Source organism: Lathyrus oleraceus, chromosome 5, assembly GCF_024323335.1.
Source record: "Lathyrus oleraceus cultivar Zhongwan6 chromosome 5, CAAS_Psat_ZW6_1.0, whole genome shotgun sequence".
In the NCBI taxonomy this organism is placed as follows: domain Eukaryota; kingdom Viridiplantae; phylum Streptophyta; class Magnoliopsida; order Fabales; family Fabaceae; genus Lathyrus; species Lathyrus oleraceus.
The window spans coordinates 640648748-640664406 of NC_066583.1; positions in this window are offsets into that span (position 1 = coordinate 640648748).

Below are 15659 nucleotides of genomic sequence, written 5' to 3' on the forward strand. Positions count from 1 at the left end.
TTGTTTTTTTATAATTTAATATTATTGTGTAAAAGATTTTATAATTTTTTTTTATAAAAATTTAGTTTGAATAATTATCATTAAAATTGTTATAAATGACATGACTGTGGAGATTTATAAATGAGTGGATTTTTTATTGATTTTCTATTCATTAATTCATATTGTATTCGAAAGAGAAGTCGATAATGAGAATAATACAATATATTTTATTTCTCTCTTTTATCTCTTCTATTACTTTGGTTATACGATTATAATTTTGGTTCAAGAAGAGAATATTATTTATTTTAGTTTTATTTATTTTTTAAAATATATATTAGTAATTCTATATATTTTGTATTGATCAATCATCAATGATAATTTATACGCATCCCAGAAGGATTGGAGGAATAATATCTCTCAAAGATTTCACAAAGATTTATTGTGTTTCAATGTAAGAATTTATAATATACTTATAAAATAATTGACATTTAAGTATGACATAAATGATTCAAAGGCATCCCAGAAGGATTGCATCTATAATAATATTATTAATGAATCTAAAAATAACTATGCAAGACCCCAATTTTGACCCTAAGATCCCTCATACCATCTCATCATATGCATTGGCATTGAAATCACACCTTGGCATCCTCATTGGCCCTCCTTCATTGGGTTTGTATTGGGAGAGATCACCAAACACATTTGATTGTATCATATTTTGTTTTTCATTATTTACTAACCAAAATACCAAAAATATGTCAATATATAGTTTAACTCATTTGTAGATAGTGTGTATGCTCACATGTGCTCTATCAAGCTTATATCTAGGGTTTGAGCGTCATATATGGATCTCCATGATCTTTACATGTCATTTTGATCAAGAATTCATCAAGATTTCGGATATTGTTTGCCTTGAAAACCCTAATTCATCTGAGTATCTTATGTGACTTCTTCAACAAGTTTCTTCAACATTTGATCAAATATTTCAAGAGATACTTAATATTAAATCATCTTACACATATATGATCCTCCACGAGTGTAGCGGGGTATTCATTACCATTAGAGATATTGACTAAATCCAAGGTAAACCATACAAGTCGAGTCGCCACCGCACTTCTATTTATCCAAAGGAATGGTTAGAAAGCGAACAAAAACCTAAAAGTTTTATCGAATCAAAAACTAGTAAAAATGTCAGAGATCTGGGTAAGGGGGTTGGTTATGCAATGGGAAGGTTTTAAGCATCCAAAACATCCTAGGTACTCTTAGGGAGCCCTTTTCATAAGTGTTGTTCTAGTCTAAAGGATGTAGGTATATCTAAAGTACTATTTACTAAAAGGAAGGTTAAAAGAAAATGACTCGCAAGGATGTCGCATCCACTGCCTACGTATCTCATCTGAGTATGAGAATCAGAGTCTTCGTAGCTCGGCTACCTATGGGTTAAAGAGAAGTGTGCTCGGTAAGACGTCGCATCTTATGCCTACGTATCTCATATGGAATGAGAATCAGAGCAAAACGTAGTTCGACTAACTACGGGAACAAGGGTTTCGATTGCAACTAGGGCAAGGGAAAGGGACGGTCTCGATCGCAACGAGGGCGAGAGAAAAGAATCGCAACAAGGGCGAAAGCAAGCAAGGATTAGTTGTTAGTCGTCAGTCAAACTCGGCAAGACATCGCATCTTGTGCCTACGTATCTCATCTGAACATGAGAATCAGAGTTGTCGTAGTTCGTCCAACTAGGGGTTAAGGATCGCCATCTGAACATGGACTTACAAAAGAGGACACCAGTTGTGTCAAAGGAAAGTGGGCAATGTGTTCAACGTCCTAGCAGTAGGTGTCGAAACTCGCTGAATCGAGTCTTAGGCAGTTACCTCTTTGCAATAGAAGGCACTGACATGCCACAAGACCGGAGACGCACGGAAGGTCTAAAAGTGGGGAAGCTCTGCTCTAGAGTTGTCATGCAATATGGACATATGTGTTAGGATTTACAAAGGGGAGCATCTACCTAATGTTAGCATGCAAATAATAGGGGAATTCTACCTATGTTATCATACAAAGGGTTCTACCTAATGGGTGCTACCTAAACGGAACAAGAGTCGACGGATAGAGCGCGGAGAGGAGTTACGGATAAGGGTAGATGGCGATGCCGGAGGCAATCGACTTACAGGTAGATGGCGATGCCTGAGGCAATCGACTTACAAGAGGATGGATGAATGCGTGCTGGTTCTGTTAAGTTTTGAAAATGATTACTCGATGTTGGATCGAGCTTTTGATCTTATTTTGAAATGGTTATCGGATGTTCGTTTTAATTCTTGTATTAACCGGTGAATAAAGAAATAAAGAAATAAATATTATACACTTTATGGGAGAGGGGTACATTTGTTATGAATGAGGATTGTTCATGGCAAACAAACAATAAGAATATATGCCTCATACATCATACAAGTAGGCAACAGTTATCAATCAGATCGGATAAATAAACAATATATAATCAAACCAAAGAATCAAATAATGGAGCATTTAAACAACGCATGAGTGTATGAACATGTTAAATAATCAAGCAATAGAAAGCATGAATGAGAGAAACAAGTATAAAAGATAACAGATGAATCAAATAGATGAAAATATACACACGAAGGGTCCACTGAATAATTTAATCAGGAAATGAGGTAAGGACCAAATAAAATCAAGGTAAAAGGCCCCTACTACATGGCATATGAGATGAACAAGGGAGGACCAAAAGATCTCTTCAATTGCCATAAGCAATCCCTAAGTCAAACATCGATCATAAAGAAGTCAACTTAAAAAATAACAAATAAATAGTAAATTAATCAAGAAAATTATGAAAAATTAAACTAAATAAGGTGGGGTAAGGACATCATCATGCCCCAAAAAGATTTTTAAAATAATGAAAATTGGTGCGTGAATTAATTAAAATAAAACAGAAGTCAAATTAAAAGTCAACCAACCAAACTAGGTCAAAAATATATCCAAAATAAATTGAAAATGTAAAATAAAACTCCAAGAAATGGTCAGGATGGCCATGAGACAGTGGTCAACCTTTATCCCAAAAATCAAATGCTAACATTAATTTTAAGTCATAAAAATAAAATCAATAAAAAAAAGCGTGTTAAAATGGACCATTTAGAATAAATAATTAAAATAAAATATTTATATTAAAAAAATACGAAAATAAAAATTATATAAAATTAAATAAAACATTAAGAAAAGTGAAAAATATTTCTGGGTAATTTTATGAACGAGGAAAATATTTTAAATAAGAAAAAGAAATATGAAAACGGAAGGATTAATGGTGATGAACATGGTAAGCAAACATAGATATATCAAAACATGGCCGTGGAAGAGATGATTACCTAATGGAAAATAGAAGTGGAATGGAATCTGATATTTGATGAAGCTTTGCCTCCTTGCCATGAAATTCCAATGCTCCTTTAGGGTTAGGGTAGCTGTTCTCATGAGCTTTTTAATAAGTGATTTATCCATAAGAATAAAAGTGTGAAGTGAGGTGTAAAATGTTGTTATTTTGGGCCAAACTTAAGTGAATGGATGTCCAATGCATGGCCAAAAGAGGTAAAAAAAAACGTGACTGGTTTGTGCAGCATACTTAGAAAATCTGATTGGGCCAGCCAGACCCAAAATCGGCCTAGAAAATCAAGTCATGGTGCCCACTTTAAATGAATGTATCTCTCAAACCATGGATCCAAATGATATGATTCCAAAATGATGTGAAAGAGAACATGGCAAGGTACAATTGTTGTGAATAAAGTATTTTCAAATAATTCCTTGAAGTGCAAGAAAACTGGCCAAGAAGTCTTGACAAATTTTGAAGATTTTGGACTTAGAATTTTTTCGAAGTGTCCTAAAAAAATGTCTCACTTTGACTAAGCATAACTTTCCCAATTCTAACCCAAATGGAGCAAACTTTATATCTCTAGAAATCTTGGAACAAGAGGAAAAACTCTTGTTGGAGAAATTTTCAAATGGAGCTTTTATCTTGATGCAAAATGGGCTTAAAGTGAGTGCAACGATCATGAAAACTTGCCCTAAATGGAAAGTCAACCATTTCCAAATTAAGTAACTTTTCCAATTCCTGATTAAATGATGAATCCATGATCCAACCTTGATCAAATTTCACATGTAGGATCCCCTAGGCATGGATTTTGAGATTCCACTCTCAAAATGTCAGGAGTTGACTTTTCTGGCCCCACAGTTGACTTTTCCCAAACTGTCTGATTCCCGATTCCATTGATCAATTGAAGCACTTCTAGCTCAAATAAAGAGCTGATTTTTTGTATGTAGACCATTGTGGACATATGGAGGGCCATGGAAAAGAGTTTCACCCAAAGAATCAGAAATAAACTGATTTTATACCAAACCCTAATTTTTTAGGGCCAAATGACCAGGAACTGATTGCACTGATTGCCAATGGATCTTTCTGAGATAATTGTGAATATTCCTAGGCCAAGATGCCTCTCTAATCATGACATGGATGAGCTCCTCTACTTCCAACCAAACACTGCCTGTTGCAGGTAGCCATGAAACCCTAATTTCTGATTAAATCGAGATGAACACTCTGATAGCTTTGAATCCTTCACTGATGAACTGAGGACCATAATAAGATACTTGGACCCCCCAGAGACCCTTGAGACTTGTATACTTAGAAAATGAAGTCCAATTCTCAATCTTGCTTTGTGTGGGCTCCTTCTGTTAAGGAGTGATCGATCAAAACCTGATCTCCATGTCACTAATGCAGTATGCTAATGAAGTGTAAAACATAATCTCATGCTTCCAAGAAAAATGAAGGGTAAATTTGGGGTATTACAGCTGCCCTTATTCAATCAACTGGAGACCCGAAAAGAAGATAGCAACGGCTTTCTCACTTTCGAGGTATCAAGGGATTGAATACAATAAAAGCCTGAAAATTTACACTGAAGTGAAAAAATGAAGTAACAATGCCTGTCAGGATCGGCCAAGAGGTGGTCTTGAAAAAGAATTCGTCTGGTACGGTGAGAGTCGGTCTGCACACCGAAACAAGGAATGTTAGCCTGAATACCAAAATAAATGGTAACACAAAAGTAACCATGGCCTGAATGCCGCTCATCAATCTGAATACTGGAAATGACTTCGATCTGAGCATTAGAAGATACTAGATTATCAAACATCGGTCTGAACACCGTGAAATTGGCCTGAACGCCACTTCGGTCTGAATACCGGAAACTGGCCTAAATGCCACAAGTTGCATCGACCTGAATGTCGAAAACTTCTTCAAACTGAACATCGGAAGATATTAGATTATCAAACATCGGTCTGAACACCGGGAAATTGGCCTGAATGTCACTTCGGTCTGAATACCGGAAACTTGGCTTGAATGCCACAAGTTGCATCGACCTGAATGTCGGAAACTTCTTCGATTTGAACATCGAAAAACTGGCCTGAATGCCACTTCGGTCTGAATACCGGAAACTTGGCATGAATGCCACAAGTTGTGTCGACCTGAACGTCGGAAACTTCTTCGATCTGAACATCGGAAAACTGGCATGAACGCCACTTCGGTCTGAATACCGGAAACTTGGCCTGAATGCCACAAGTTGCGTCGACTTGAACGTCAGAAACCTCTTCGATCTGAACATCGGAAAATTGGCTTGAATGCCACTTCGGTCTGAATACCGGAAACTGGCTTGAATGCCACAAGTTGCATCGACCTGAACGTCGGAAACCTCTTCGATCTGAACATCGGAAAACTGGCCTGAATGCCACTTCGGTCTGAATACCGGAAACTTTCATGCCTGTCAGCATCGGCAGAAATAGGGAAAATGATAATTGAGGTGGTGCATGGGCCAACGACCCCTGCTGGGAATAATAAAGATAAGTCATGAACAATCTTCAGTTTGAGTACTGGAAATAACTTCTGGCTTATCACTTGGGATATTGAGAATGTCTTATGCTTCACAAGCGTATGTTTGAATTTTTCAATGGCTTAATGCTCCATGAAAATGGAAATGCTACGCGATTTGGGAGGATGCAATGCAATATGAATCTACATGCAGGGATGTGAAATGCTAGGTTAGAGAGAAGGCCAAGCAGAGGCAAGGAATTCTGTTGGGGAAATGATCACAATCTTCTGGATCCTGGAAATGCTGTTGGAGATACACAGCACCATGAACTCTGTGGGGAAATGGCCAACCACGCGGTGTTCTGACAATAACAAAATACCGAAACTCTGACTGGGGAGAGAATGACACTGAAAACTTGTTGCTGAGGAAAACGACATTGGTTCTGGCAACCATAATCTGCGAGAGAGACGACTCAGCAGGGGAAGCAAACACCGATACCGTACCGAGATTCTACTTCAAGGAAAGAGACCATGGGTCTAGCGTCGAGATCATCGATTTGGCATCGAACTATGAGGAGCAGCCACTTCTGCTGGGAAGATACAGTCTGGCACTGTCAACTCCGCTGGGGATATACAGTCTATCACTGTCGACTCTACTGGTGAATGTATAATCTGAAACAAATGCTTGGGGAAGTACAGCAGTGAGAGCCTGCTGGGGATTGAAGAATCCAACGCTCGGACCAGCTCTACAGGGATAAGATACCAAATTCCAACTGTTGAGGAAAAACATCCGCGATCATTTGATGGGGACCTTAAGGAAATGCCCCGAGTTTACTTGTTCTGAATAGACGATCCAAAGCACTAAAAATTTACAACAATTTTCAATTTTTATTAAGCACGTACCTATAAAGCTCTTATGTTTCATGATGCAATGTTTATCAAAAATTCGGACGTCATTTTTGCAAACAAAACAGTAAAATGAAAATGACCACAGAGATGTACTGAATAATATGATTTCATTGATTGAATGGCCTCTGAATGGGCATGTACATCAGGAAGCAATCCCTGGAAAGAGGTGATTGCACAAAAGATAAAAAAAATAGAAATTAATCTAATGGCAATGTGAAATGGATTTCTATCGGGTTCCAATTCTGCTATGACTCGCTCGTCTTCAAGATCCTCCAAATGACCAGCTTTCTGAAAAAGGTGATTGGACTATTTCCTATCCTTCGGAAGTTTCCAGTTATCGACACGAGATGGGATTAAGAACTACTCAAAACACAGTCATTCGCTTAATCCCTAACTTTTGCCTGGATCGCCCTTTCAGGTTTTCAATCCACCTGGATACCCATTTTTTTGCCTAAGTTGCCTTTTTCAGATTTTCAACTTACCGGGTGTACAATCTTTTCATTTTTTAATCCCTAACTTTTTCCCAAACCTTTTTCATTTTCTTGGTTCGTCGGGATGCCCATTTTTTGCCTGGACTATTCTTTTTGTTGTCCAGCGGGTCTATTTTATGCGAAGTATTTTTTAACTGCGTCTGAGTTCACAGGGGAAGTGAAGTTTTCACCATCCATAGTTGCAAGCATTAAGGCTCCACCATCAAAAACTTTGGTGACAATATACGGTCCATCATAGTTAGGAGTCCACTTGCCCCTGTGATCTGTCTGAGGAGGAAGGATCCTTTTCAACACTAAATCTCCGACTTGGAAGCATCGAGGACGCACTTTCTGATCAAAGGCTCTCTTCATTCGACCTTGATACAACTGCCCATGACAAATGGCTGTCATTCGCTTCTCTTCAATAAGACTCAACTCATTGAACCTTGTCCAAACCCATTCAGCTTCGTCTAACTTGACATCCAGCAGGACTCTTAGAGAAGGAATCTCCACTTCAACAGGTAGGACTGCTTCCATACCATACACAAGGGAGTAATGGGTTGCCCCGGTTGATGTACGTACTGAAGTACGGTACCCATGCAAGGCGAAGGGTAGCATCTCATGCCAATCTCTATACGTAACGACCATCTTCTGCACAATCTTATTTATGTTCTTATTTGCTGCCTCAACAACATCGTTCATCTTAGGACGATAAGGGGAAGAGTTATGATGTTGAATGTTGAAGTTCTTGCACAACTCCTTCATCGTTTTGTTATTGAGGTTAGAACCATTAGTAGTAATGATTCTTTCGGGAATCCTGTAACGACAAATGATTTCTTTCTTAATGAATCGGGCAACCACATGTCTGGTGACCTTCGCAAATGACGATGCTTCGACCCACTTGGTGAAATAATCAATGGCAACAAGGATGAAGCGATGCCCATTGGAAGCAGTCGGCTCAATCTTTCCAATCATATCAATACCCCACATAGCAAACGGCCACAGCGAAGACATCACATTCAGAGGATTTGGCGGAACATGCACCTTATCAGCATAAATCTGGCATTTATGACACTTTCGAGCATATTTAAAACAATCAGATTCCATGGTCATCCAGTAATAACCCGCCCTCAGCAATTTCTTAGCCATTGCATGTCCGCCGGCATGAGTACCGAAGGAGCCTTCATGAACTTCCTGCATTAACATGTCTACTTCGTGTCTATCCACACATCTGAGCAAAACCATGTCGAAGTTCCTCTTATACAGCACATCTTCTTTGTTCAAGAAGAAACTGCCTTCCAATCTTCTCAAAGTCTTTCTATCGTTGTTGGATGCCCCTGCAGGGTACTCTTGATTCTTCAGAAAGCACTTGATGTCATGATACCAGGGCTTGTCATCAACTACCAGTTCAGCAGCAAACACATACGCGGCCCTATCGAGGCGCATAACATCGATCCTGGGAACCTGGTTCCACCGAGTCACCTTGATCATGGAGGATAGAGTAGCAAGAGCGTCTGCCATCTGGTTCTCATCACGAGGTATATGATACAACTTTACTGTTGTGAAGAAAGTCAACAGTCTTCTCGTGTAATCTCTGTAGGGGATCAGATTAGGCTGGAGAGTATTCCAATCACCATTCACTTGATTGATCACTAGAGCTGAATCTCCGAAAATGTCCAAAGTCTTGATTCTCAAATCAATGGCTTGCTCAATACCCAAGATACATGCCTCATACTCAGCTTCATTATTGGTGCACTCAAAAGTCAGACGAGTGGTGAAAGGCATGTGGGCACCTTTCGGAGTGGTAATGACAGCACCAATTCCACTTCCTTTGGCATTGACGACCCCATCAAACATTAAAGTCCACTTTTCATCTGGATCAGGTCCCTCCTCAACAACTGGCTCTTCACGGTCTTTCATCTTGAGGAACATGATGTCTTCATCCAGAAAATCAAACTTCATCGGCTCATAATCATCAATCGGCTGCTGAGCAAGATAGTCTGACAGAATACTCCCTTTGATGGCTTTCTGGGATGTATACTGGATGTCGTACTCTGTCAGTACCATTTGCCAACGAGCAACCCTTCCGGTGAGAGCTAACTTCTCAAATATATACTTGACTGGATCCATTTTGGAGATTAGTAAGGTTGTGTGAGTCAGCATGTATTGTCTTAATCGCTTAGCAGCCCATGCAAGTGCACAATATGTCTTTTCAAGCATTGAGTATCTCGATTCGCAATCTATGACTTTTTTACTCAGGTAGTAGATGGCATGCTCTTTCCTACCTGTCTCGTCGTGTTGACCGAGAACACAACCCATGGAATTATCAAGTACTGTCAAATACATAATCAGCGGTCTCCTTGGGACTGGAGGCATAAGGATTGGAGGATTATGCAAATACTCTTTTATCTTTTCAAAAGCCCTTTGGCAATCATCGTTCCACCTGATAGCCTGATCTTTTCTTAGCAATTTGAAAATTGGCTCACACGTGGCTGTTAGGTGAGAGATGAACCTTACAATGTAGTTCAACCTTCCTAAGAAACCACGAACTTGTTTTTCTGTTCTTGGCTCAGGCATTTCTTGTATCGCTTTCACTTTGGCAGGATCCACCTCAATCCCTTTTTCACTAACAATAAAACCCAACAGTTTTCCAGATCTTACCCCGAAAGTACACTTATTCAGATTAAGCCTCAGCTTGAATTTCCTCAAACGCCCAAACAGTTTCTGCAGATTCACCAAATGTTCTTCTTCTGTCTGAGATTTGGCAACCATATCATCAACATAAACCTCGATTTCATGATGAATCATATCATGGAAAAGAGTTACCATAGCTCATTGATATGTTGCCCCAGCATTCTTCAGACCAAACGGCATCACCTTATAGCAGAAGGTGCCCCATGGGGTTATGAAAGTTGTCTTATCCATGTCTTCTAGCGCCATCTTAATTTGATTATAGCCGAAAAAGCCATCCATGAAGGAGAATACCGAGAACTGAGCCGTGTTATCCAGCAAAACATCGATGTGAGGTAATGGGAAATCATCTTTAGGACTAGCTCTGTTCAGATCCCGGTAGTCGACACACATCCGTACATTTCCATCCTTCTTAGGTACTGGAACGATATTTGCAACCCATGGCGGATAACTTGTAACCGCTAGAAACCCTGCATCCAACTATTTTTGCACCTTTTCCTTTATCTTGACAGCCATCTCTGGTCTTGTTCTTCTGAGCTTCTGCTTGACCGGGGGACAATCCTCTTTGAGAGGCAAACGGTGTACCACAATGTCTGTGTCAAGCCCTGGCATGTCCTGATAAGACCAAGCGAAGATGTCAACATACTCTTGCAGCAATTCAATCAGTCCTTTCTTCACATTATCTTCTAAAGCAGCCCATATCTTGATTTCTCTCTTGACGTCCTCGGTGCCGAGATTAATCACTTCAGTAGACTCTTGATGCGGTTGAATGACCTTTTCTTCTGTTTTAACAATCTGGCAAGTTCTTCAGGGAGTTCACAGTCTTCATCACCCTCTTCTTCAGCTTGAAAGATTGGATTTTCAAAGTCGAAGCGAGCCATAGCAGAACTATTATCAGTAGGATCCGGTGACGTGCATCTGCATGAGTGATGGTATGTGCTTATGAGTGTGAACAAGAAGTGAAAACTAAACAAACCATTGCCAAATGTATTTTTTTTTTATTTTTGATTTTTGAAAACTACAAAAATAGAAAGACAGTGAACAAAATATTTGAATGCAAAAAGACGTCATTTATTTATGATAAAAAATGCAGGTATTCACATAGATGAGCCCTACAATGAGTCATTACGCCCTGGGCGGAACATAAGACTTGGATATGCATGAATAAACAAAGAAAATTACTCTTCAAGAAGAGTGACTTGGATAATCTCCTTAGAAGACCAATTGCGGAAAACTTCACCCGGGACCCTTGGACGCACCCAGTTGTCAATGTCGCAATCATTATCCCCATCTTCTTTGTTGATTGCAGAGACCTGGCCGTACTGAATGATGCCAGCACTGGAGAAAGTAATCGGCCCCTGACGAGTCTGAGGCGTTGAAGTTGTAGAAGTCAATGCCGGCTGATACCCAATCCCAAACTTGTCTTCCTTTACAGGTAAATCCACCAGACGTCCCCAACCGGGAGCAACACCTGAATTTACCAAGGCTTGTGCCTGCTTGAAGGACAAAATAGAGGCACCTGCTTCAACCTCTTCCACTGGAGCTGCATCCTTGACTTGAAATGCCTCAAAGGCCTGACATAGTGTCTCATGAATCTTACCTTCTATCTCTACATACTTGAATGTAGATAGGTTACTGACCAGAATATCCTCCTCACCACAGACAGTGATAATTCTTCTGTTGACCGAGAACTTGATCTTCTGATGCAAGGTCGAGGAGACTGCCCCAAAATTATGGATCCAAGGACGACCCAGCAAGCAGCTATACGAAGGACTGATATCCATCACATAGAAGACGGTGTTGAAGGTTTGTGATCCAATCTGAATTGGCAATTCTACTTCTCTGAATACCGACTTCTTAGAACCATCAAAGGCTCTTACCACAAGATCGGAAGGCTTCAAGATCAAACCTTCTACATCTAACTTTGACAGGGCTCTCTTGGGTAGCACATTGAGAGAGGAACCTGTATCCACCAGAACATGTGATAACACAATGTATTTGCATTCCATCGAGATGTGCAAAGCCTTGTTATGATCGCGTCCAGCTGGCGTCAAGTCAGAATCAGTAAAACCCAACCCGTTGCCTGTATGAACATTTGTAACGATCCCTTCTAGTTGGTTCACTGAGATCTCCTGAGGCACATATGCAGCATTAAGGACCTTTAGGAGTGCCTCCCTGTGTGCCTCCGAACACAGCAGGAGTGAGAGAATAGATATCTTGGATGGCGTCTGAATCAACTGATTGACTACCTTATAATCGCTTTTCTTTATAATTCTCAAAAGTTCATCCACATCCTTCGCAAAAGCAGGCTCAGAGCCAGCCTGTGGTGCAGAGGTACCCTCATTCACAACTTGCTTGCCTTTGGCCTTCGCCGCGACGTCAGCAATATCAGATTGGGTAGCTGGTGGTGAGAACAGTCTACCACTTCTGGTGAATCGCCCGATTCCACCAACATGGTCCACTGCGGGATCTTTTATCTCAACTCTAGATCCAGACTTCTGATCCATACTTTCTTGAAAATTTTCTCATTGTTGATGATATGGATGTGTATGAATGCATGAGTGCATGGATGCAACAATCACACTCAAGGATCAAGCAAATCACACCACACAAAGGTCATGGGATGGATCAAGTCATCCTTAATATCAATCATCCATTTTGGTGGATTATGGTTTACACCTTATCAACACCCAAGTTCCATTGATATTAAGGATACACAAGAACGAATCAACCACGAATCAAGGGTTTGTTGCAAGTCACGAGCATGGAGTCTTGGTTAAGAACCACCCAAAGGGAGTGTACTATGGTTAAACCTGACAATCATGTTCTACAAGAGGTTCCCATAGTCATCATCCCATCTTTCGGATATTATCAGATAAACGACTACTCGTATTCTAAAAATATTCTCAATAGAGATTCTTATGAGTGTAGTATCGCGTAACAATCGTATCAAATCTTACACTTGAACGATCTTCTCACTACGTCCTAAAAATAGGCCAAGATGGGCGTGGTAAACTAAGGTTCTTGGCTTCTAAGGCATATATTGGAAAAAGTAATGCCTGACCACGACTACTCGTGTGACATTATTGATCCCAACATAACCTCCACCAAGTGAATGGGCTTGCAAGTCAACTTGCTAAGGAATAACTCCACACAAGTCAACAAGACTATGCCATTTTCCTATCCTAAGTGCACTCGAGTTCCGGTATAGAACTCATCTCACAAAGATCACCAAGCATACAAGGAATTAATATTCAAACAATTCAATCATTACATACAATACAGTAATTCAAAATTGCACAAAAATATGTCATAAAGCAATATACCATACAATACAACAAATATGAAAAGTAGGCAAAACCCACTAGGCAAATGATAGTCCCCAGTGAAGTCGCCACTTTTCTGTAGCGGGGTATTCGTTACCATTAGAGATATTGACTAAATCCAAGGTAAACCATACAAGTCGAGTCTCCACCGCACTTCTATTTATCCAAAGAAATGGTTAGAAAGCGAACAAAAACCTAAAAGTTTTATCGAATCAAAAACTAGTAAAAATGTCAGAGATCTGGGTAAGGGGGTTGGTTATGCAATGGGAATGTTTTAAGCACCCAAAACATCCTAGGTACTCCTAGGGAGCCCTTGTCATAAGTGTTGTTCTAGTCTAAAGGGTGTAGGTATATCTAAAGTACTATTTACTAAAAGGAAGGTTAAAAGAAAATAACTCGCAAGGATGTCGCATCCACTGCCTATGTATCTCATCGGGGTATGAGAATCAGAGTCTTCGTAGCTCGGCTACCTATGGGTTAAAGAGAAGTGTGCTCGGTAAGACGTCGCGTCTTATGCCTATGTATCTCATCTGGAATGAGAATCAGAGCAAAACGTAGTTCGGCTAACTACGGGAACAAGGGTTTCGATTGCAACTAGGGCAAGGGAAAGGGACGGTCTCGATCGCAACGAGGGTGAGAGAAAAGAATCGCAACAAGGGCGAAAGCAATCAAGGATTAGTTGTTAGTCGTCAGTCAAACTCGACAAGACATTGCTTCTCGTGCCTACGTATCTCATATGAACATGAGAATCAGAGTTGTCGTAGTTCGCCTAACTGGGGGTTAAGGATCGCCATCTGAACATGGACTTACAAAAGAGGACACCAGTTGTGTCAAAGGAAAGTGGGCAATATGTTCAACGTCCTAGCAGTAGGTGTCGAAACTCGCTGAATCGAGTCTTAGGTAGTTACCTCTTTGCAATAGAACAAACTGACATGCCACAAGACCGGAGACACACGGAAGGTCTAAAAGTGGGGAAACTCTGCTCTAGAGTTGTCATGCAATATGGGCCTATGTGTTAGGATTTACAAAGGGGAACATCTACCTAATGTTAGCATGCAAAGAATAGGGGAATTCTACCTATGTTATCATACAAAGGGTTCTACCTAAACGGAACAAGAGTCGGCGGATAGAGCGCGAAGAGGAGTTACGGATAAGGGTAGATGGCGATGCCGGAGGCAATCGACTTACAGGTAGATGGTGATGCTTGAGGCAATTGACTTACAAGATGATGGATGAATGCGTGCTGGTTCTGTTAAGTTTTGAAAATGATTACTCAACGTCGGATCGAGCTTTTGATCTTATTTTGAAATGGTTATCGGATGCTCATTTTAATTCTTGTATTAACAGGTGAATAAAGAAATAAAGAAATAAATATTATACACTTTATGAGAGAGGGGTACATTTGTTATGAATGGGGATTGTTCATGGCAAACAAACAATAAGAATATATGCCTCATACATCATACAAGTAGGCAACAGTTATCAATCCGATCGGATAAATAAACAATATATAATCAAACCAAAGAATAAAATAATGGAGCATTTAAACAACACATGGGAGTATGAACATGTTAAATAATCAAGCAATAGAAAGCATGAATCAGAGAAACAAGTATAAAAGATAACAGATGAATCAAACAGATGAAAATATACACACGAAGGGTCCACTGAATAATTTAATCAGGAAATGAGGTAAAGACCAAATAAAATCAAGGTAAAAGGCCCCTAATACATGGCATATTAGATGAACAAGGGAGGATCAAAAGATCTCTTCAATTGCCATAAGCAATCCCTAAGTCAAACATCGATCATAAAGAAGTCAACTGAAAATTCAAGTCAACTTAAAAAATAACAAATAAATAGTAAATTAATCAAGAAAATTATGAAAAACTAAACTAAATAAGGTGGGGTCAGGACATCATCATCCCCCAAAAAGATTTTAAAAATAATGAAAATTGGTACATGAATTAATTAAAATAAAATAGAAGTCAAATTAAAAGTCAACCAACCAAACTAGGTCAAAAATAAATCCAAAATAAATTGAAAATGTGAAATAAAATTTCAAGAAAAGGTCAGGTTGACCATGAGACAGTGCTCAACCTTCATCCCAAAAATCAAATGATAACAATAATTTTAAGTCATAAAAATAAAATCAATAAAAAAAAGTGTGTTAAAATGGACCATTTAGTATAAATAATTAAAATAAAATATTAATATTAAAAAAATACGAAAATAAAAATTATATAAAATTAAATAAAACTTTAAGAAAATTGAAAAATATTTTTGGGTAATTTTATAGACGAAGAAAATATTTTGAATAAGAAAAAGAAATATGTAAACGGAAGGATTAATGGTGATGAACATGGTAAGCAAGCATATATATATCAAAACATGGCCATGGAAGAAATGATTACCTAATGGAAAATAGAAGTG